Genomic DNA, 6506 nt, shown 5'->3' with positions numbered 1-6506 from the left:
CTTCAATTTTTTTCAGCTTGAGAAATGCTAAGCATGCTTTTTTTTGCCTTTGGCCTCTCTGACTGCAGGTTTTGCACTTTTCCTTATAATACTCTGTCTTCTCCGGCTGCCGTCTGAAACGTTCTGTTTGACTCTTGTACTTCACCGTTTCTTCTATGTTCTTTAGCCACTCTTTTTTCAAGAGCAAGTTTCAGAGTCGCTACTGACATCCGTTTTGTCTTTTTTTCTGTGGTGCGGTGAGATTTCCTCATATGGCTCTTCTACCCGTGTGTTTCTGAGGAGCCCTGGTGGCATGGTGGGAAAGGCCAGCAGTTCGAAGCCACCAGCTGCTCTGTGGGAGAAAGATGAGGCTTTATTCTCCTGTAAAGGTTCACAGTCTCAGAGCCCCACAGCGGCAGCCTACCATGTCCTATAGCGTTGCTGTGAGTCAGAATCAACTGCATGACAATGAGGAATGTTGGTGTCCAAACAGGTAGAGAAAGGTGGAGCCCAGAGGCGTGTCTGACCTGCCTAGGGCTGGGGTGGAGATGGATTCCCTTTCGACCTTGGGTAGCCAGATGAGGTCACTGTACCATTTATTCTCTTCCTTTCTGGCCTTTTCAATGACCTTTCGCTTTCCTCGTGTGTGGTGTTCTTGGTAGCACCCACCCTCATCTGGCCTTGGGTCACTGGTGCTCAAAGCTATTTTTGAGATGGCCTCTAAATTCGATTGAGATAGATTCAGCGTCATAGCTTGGCTCTCACAGGTGTTACAGTGTTCTTCAGCCGTAGCTTGAACTTACACACGAGCAATTGACAATCTGTTCTCCAATCATCCCTTTACCTTGTCTGACTGTTAATATTCCGTCTCTCCATCATTTCTTTCCATGGGTGTATCGCCATCATTTCTTTCCATGGGTGTAGTTGATACAATTCAAATGTTTCCCATCTGATGGGGTCACCTGTATAGTTGCTCTTTATTTTGTTGAAAAGGGTGTTTTCAATGAATAAGTTATTGTTCTTGCGAAAATTCTCCCGTTGTGTCATCCTTGGCTTTGTTTCTCTCACCAAGACCTTATTTTTCCAACTGTGAATCCTTCGTCTGTTGCCAACGTTCACATTCTGATCAATGACTCTTGATTACCCAACGATCCTGATCCAATAATCTTTGATCAATTTAAGACTGCAGAAGTTGGTTACAATTTCCAGTTTCATCTTCTTGGACACTAGTGATTGGTGCATAAATTTGATTAATAGTTGTATTAACTGGTCTTCCTTATAGGCATATAGCTATTATCGTATCTTGGACAATGTTGTGCTTCAGAACAGATCTTGGAATGTCCTTTGTGGTGATGAACGTGATGCTATTCATCTTCAATGAGTGGTTCTTGGCCTTGTAGACCGCAAGTTTGTCTGATTCAAAATGCCCGATACCAATCTATTTCCGCCCCCTACTGCCTAGGGTATCCTTAAACATTCCATTTTATTTCTGACGGTGTCCTCTTTTCCTATATTCAGCGTTTAGACTTTCTATGTTCTCATTTTTAAAGGGCACTGGTCTCATTCTGAAAGTCCTGAAAGTGGCAGCATCCCCGTCGGAAGATCTGCTGCACTGTGTGAAGCACTTCCCCGGCCACATTCTGAGTCTCTTTCGACCTGAGGGGCTCAGCCCCCAGCACTGTGTCAGACAGTGTTCCACTGGTCCATCCTGGCGACCCTGCGGGTGTTTATAATGCTGGGGTATAGAATCCAGCATCACAGACACAAGCAAGCCAGCACCCGTGGTGACACAGATGCACACACTAGGCACATTGGCCCATTTCTCCATGTAGCTCCTTAGTATCTGCTTTGGGCATTTTAAGCCCCTGTGGGTGATCATATATGTAACATAATGAAGCCTTTTGGATTTACTGACATTTTCAAAATATGCTTTTTATCTCTGGTAATAGTCATCTTCCTGAACTCTACTACGTTTGATGAGCCAACTTAGCGTTCTCATATTTGGTTTATCATGGTGTATCTTTTTTAGCCCCTTCCTTTTTATACTTACATTCTGTCTTCTGTACCCGTGATAGTTGGGTTTATTGTGCCAACTAGGCCATTGGGACCACGTGGACAGAGTTTGGCTGGGTCGCAGTTAGATTGGAGGACAACTGAAATAAAGACAGACAGCATCCCATAGCCTTCTTGCTCCCTGGTGATCAGACCAGAGTGCTGCTGCTTTAGCTCGTTCTCTGCCTCGACCTGTGAGCTACACTACCTGTGGGGCAAGCCAACAATGGATCCCTTCACTAGCGCCTGAGGCTCCTTTGAGACCTGCTTCTCCACACTGCTGGTGTGTACATTGCTTGAGCTTGAGGCTAGTGGATCCTGTTGCCGTGTACTGCTTGAGTTTGGTATCCCATCAGGGCCTGTTTTGCTAAGGCCTGTTGCTGACCCACCCTACTGTCTGCTGCCTGCGGCAGACTGCCTGCCTTGCCTGAAGGAAGACTCTGATGTCTGTCTGCCTCCTTGACCTTGTGAGTTGAATGACTTCCAGTATATTGACTGTACCATGAAAGTGAGTTGAACTGAGCCCTCTGTGCTGCTGTGTGGACTAATCCGCTGTTACATTCCTTCTCGCTGGATAAATCTATCTATCTATCTATCTATCTATCTATCTATCTATCTATCTATCTATCTATCAAATCATAAGTGTCCTGGTTTTGCTTTTCTAGAGAACCCTGCCTAACACAGAACCAGAATATAGTTAGATCTAACGTTGGTTTTAAGTCAGGTCTGAACCTCTGCATTTTAGTTGGGGGATATAGTCCATTTGGTCTACTTTTGTTATATGAGTTTCAATTCTAGCACCTTGTTATTTGTTTTCTGTCTGGCTCCTCTCTTCTTGTTTCTTTGGTTTTCCTTGTCTGCCTTCTTTGGAATTGATTATTTATAAACATTCTGTTCTGTCCTCTATTTACTTTTTAGTTCTACCACCTAATGTTTTTGGTCTTATTACCAACCTTCCATATGCACACAACCCAGCCTTTCTCGCTGAAAATGAGGAGGACTTGAAGCGCTTGCTGCTGAAGGTCGAGCGCTGCCGCCTTCAGTATGGACGACACCTCAATGTAAAGAAAACAGAAATCCTCACAAGTGGATGGCATTGCGATGAGTGGAGAACAGATCAGCGCTGTCAAGGCCTTGGTCCTGCTTGGATCCACCAGCAGTGCGCGTGGAAGCAGCACTTGAGAAATCAAATGACGTATTGAATTAGGTAAATCTGTTGCACAAGACCCCTTTTAAAACGTTGAAGAGTACGTACGTCACTTTGAGGACTCAGGTATGCCTGAGCGGAGCCATGAATAGTTAATTGCCTCACAGGCTTGTGGAAGCTGGACAATGAATTAAGGTAACTGCTGGAATTGGTGCATTTGAATTATGGCGTTGGCAAAGAATACTGAACGGCTGGAAGAACAAACCGATCCACCGTGGAAGTACAGCCAGCATGCTCCTTAGATGTGAGGCTGGCAGGACTTGGTCTCCGGTGCTTTGGTCATGTGATCAGGAGGGATCAGTCCTTGGAAAAGGACGTCATGCTTGGTAAAAAGAGGGTCATCAGAAAAGAGGGGCAGGGCCGACAGTGACTGCCACGTGGACGCCAACGGAACCAGCAATTGTGAGCGTGCGGCAGGAACAGGCAGGGTTGGTTCTGTTGGGCACAAGGTCACCCTGAGTAAGGGCTGACCCAACGGTGTCTAACTGAACAATAAGAGTAGTAGGGACTGTGGTACCCGCTGCCCCTTTATCACGGTCTGCCTTCTCACGACAAGATGCCACGTAACGTGCAACGCCAGGACGTTACAAACGTGATCAATCTCAGAATTTATGATTCTTTTGTTTTTGAATCAACCACATTCGAAATAATTTTTTTAAAAATATGGAACGCTTCACGAATTTGCGTGTCATCCTTGCGCAGGGGCCATGCTAATCTTCTCTGTATCGTTCCAATTTTAGTATATGTGCTGCCGAAGCGAGCACTCGAAATAATTTTTAAAAAGGAATATATCTAGAGGAAAGGAGAGTGAAGAGAATCAAAGACTCAGGGAAATAATTAGTCCACAGGACTAATGAACCATGAGCACCACCGTCTACAGTAGTCCAAGAGAGCTGGATGGCGCCCAGCTACCTCAACTGATCAATTTGGTCAAACCACAGAAAGTCCTGGACGGGACAGAACAGGAGGAAGACGTCCAGTCGACGGTGGCCTTTAGGTACCTTTCAAACCTGGAGTCTAATCTACCCTAGGGGTCACCTTCCAGCCAAACAACCCCCACCAGCCAGGCCTGCAACGTGGACAATAACTTGTGAGGAATGTACTCCTCTGAACAACTGCGATCGGTTGTGTGTTAACTTGGCTGCGCCGGTCTCCTCCGTTGATGGAAGGCACACTTTGTAAACAAGCTCAAGCCGCCCTGTGTCCAAGGTGTCACTCGGGGACAGTCTGATGACATGGCCTAAAAGGTGTGGCCTATTTGGTGTCCACGAAAGAGACACCGTGTCAGACCTTCCTCCTCTTCCCACTGACCTCTTTGGTGGCTCGGGGCCTGGGCTGCCTGCCCACCATGGTACCTGCCGATCCAGGGAGCTATTAGAGACCTGCCATAGCATCGGATCTGCCTGCCGGTCTGTGCACCCAGCAGCCCTGATGCTCTGCTTCCCTCTGCTGCCTCCAAGTCCATGTCCTGGTTTCCCAGGACTGGAGAGAAAGCCTCCCGCTGAACTTCCCTTGGGAAGCACCCCTGGATTAGCCGGATCCTCAGCCTGGGGAGCTGGGATTGCCCACGCCACAGCTGGGTGCGCTGCTTTCCTGCTTAAAAGGTACTTTCTGATGTCAATCCTCTCTCCTGTAAACTTTCACCAAACCACAATAGACGCGCAAAGGAAGACTAAGCTTGGTTTTTCCCTGTACGTCTGAATTTCTGTCTAATTACACTTCCCTGTGACTTTCCTCAGCATTCTTTGCCAACAAGTCTTGCTTCACATATTTAAAAATGAAAAAAAAAATGTCCTGAATAGCAGAGAAGAGGGCAGGAGGAGACGTCGGACAGTGTAATATATCACAAAATAATAATAATTTATGAATGATGAAGGGTTCACGGGGTAGGGGGAGTGGAGAGGGAGGGGGAAAATGAGCAGTAGATATTAAGGACTCAAGTAGAAGGCAAATGTTTTGAGAATGATGATGACAACAAATGTACATGTTCTTAACAAATGGATGTATGTATGTATTGTGATAAGAAATGTATGAGCCCCCAATAAAATGATTAAATAAAAAGTTAAAATAAATACATAACTAAAAATGTCCTCAGTCTTTGCTGCAGAGCATTCTGAGGGGTTTGTGGCTATTCTTCCATTGTCTTTTGACTTCATTGTTCGACTAGAAAGTCTGCTGTCACTTGTATGGTTGCTTTTCTATTGATATTTGTCTACTTTACTCAGCTGCTTTTGAGTTTCTCCTTACCTGTGGTGTTCCGGAAGCTGACCACGATGTGCCTACACATGGTTTTCCTGGCAATTATCTTTACTTGGGATTTACTGAGCTTCCTGGATCTCTGGGTTTATTTTGTTGCTTTCTTAAATCAAATTTGGTTCCATCTCAGCAAATATCTCACCTTTTATTCTGATTCTTTGCCTTCTCCTTACTTACTTCTGCTCAGTCATGTCTCACGGGTCATTGAAGTGCTTTTTAAATTTCCCCATCATTTCTCTCTGTGTGCGCCTATGTGGCTAGCTTCTATTTACACGCCCTTAAATCCACTGGGCCCTTTGCTTAATCTGGTCTAGTATACTGAATCCTATCCAATTAATGTCTTATTTTAGATTCTGTATTTTATAATTTTGGCATTTGGTCAAATTCTTTTTTTTCCAATCATTTTATTAGGGGCTCATACAACTCTTATCCCAATCCATACATACATCAATTGTGTAAAGCACATTCGTACATTCATTGCCCTCATCATTCTCAAAACATTTGCTCTCCACCTAAGCCCCTGGCATCAGCTCTTCATTTCCCCCTCCCCCCACCACTCCCCTCTCCCTCAGGAACTCTTGATTTTTTAACCCTTGATAATTTATAAATTATTATTTTGTCATATCTTACACTGTCCGACGTCTCCCTTCACCAACTTCTCCGCTGTCTGTCCCCCAGGGAGGAGGTTATATGTAGATCCTTGTAATCCAACCCTTTCCACCCAACCCTCCCTTCATTGCCGCTCTCAGCACTGGTCCTGAAGGGGTCATCCACCCTGGATTCCCTGTGTTTCCAGTTCCTATCTGTACCAGTGTACATGCTCTGGTCTAGCCAGATTTGTAAGGTAGAATTGGGATCATGATAGTGGGGGAGGGGGGGAGGAAGCATTTAAGAACTAGAGGAAAGTTGTATGTTTCATCATTGCTACATTGCACCCTGACTGGCTGAACTCTTCCCTGAGATGATCAAACTCTTTGAAAAAAAAAAAAAAAGAGTTTCAAATGGGAAGCGG

General features: G+C 45.2%; 1 non-coding gene across 1 annotated transcript; it reads right to left on the bottom strand.

Moving 5' to 3' along the window:
• Nucleotides 1–3895: 3895 nt before the first annotated feature.
• Nucleotides 3896–4002, bottom strand: LOC142460361 (U6 spliceosomal RNA). Its single transcript, XR_012786575.1, has one exon. It is a non-coding gene; the product is annotated as a U6 spliceosomal RNA (small nuclear RNA).
• Nucleotides 4003–6506: the final 2504 nt, after the last annotated feature.

This window comes from Tenrec ecaudatus, chromosome 10, assembly GCF_050624435.1.
Source record: "Tenrec ecaudatus isolate mTenEca1 chromosome 10, mTenEca1.hap1, whole genome shotgun sequence".
In the NCBI taxonomy this organism is placed as follows: domain Eukaryota; kingdom Metazoa; phylum Chordata; class Mammalia; order Afrosoricida; family Tenrecidae; genus Tenrec; species Tenrec ecaudatus.
This window is presented reverse-complemented; position numbering and strand designations above follow the sequence as displayed.